The sequence below is a fragment of the Arachis ipaensis genome, chromosome B01 (genome assembly GCF_000816755.2).
Source record: "Arachis ipaensis cultivar K30076 chromosome B01, Araip1.1, whole genome shotgun sequence".
NCBI lineage: Eukaryota > Viridiplantae > Streptophyta > Magnoliopsida > Fabales > Fabaceae > Arachis > Arachis ipaensis.
This window is the reverse complement of record NC_029785.2, coordinates 39,396,073-39,396,683: the sequence shown is the minus strand read 5'-3', so window position 1 is coordinate 39,396,683 and position 611 is coordinate 39,396,073.

Sequence of the window (611 nt, the reverse complement as noted above, 5' to 3'; positions counted from 1 at the left end):
GGGACGGATAGTACCTGAGTAAAAGGACGACGGAATGGGGTCGAATATGGCAAAAACCCGCTCCTACCTGCCTCACTGCCACTCCTAGTTGGCGCCAACACGGCTCTATCTTGTATTGATAACACTTTGGTAGTGTACTTGATATAAATGAGTGAAAAAGCTTTTCTAAATTATTTGGTTTGTTAATCAAGTTCAAATTCAAACATATGTCATTCTCAGTCAAGTATCTTCGTCCATTGAGCAGTTTTGTAAGAGAAAATAAAACAATTTACTTTTAAGATGTTCCAATATATATTGTAGAAAAAATTATAAAACACTAAAATAATAGATTAAAAAAATAAATGAATAATATTAGCAATATATTAGATAGTAGTAAAGTATTTTCTTTCATTTTGTTGGGAAATTAATTCTATTTTTAATTAATAATTAGCCAATAAAATAGTGAATCAATAAGAAAAATTAAAAACTAACATTAATTAATTATTAATTGAAAAGTATTAGTTCTTGATTTTTATTTCTTATATTTATTGTGATGTTTTTGTATCTATCGATAAAATTAAGGACTAGCAAATTTTTATACTATAATAACTTAATTAAAAATTATTAGCTAT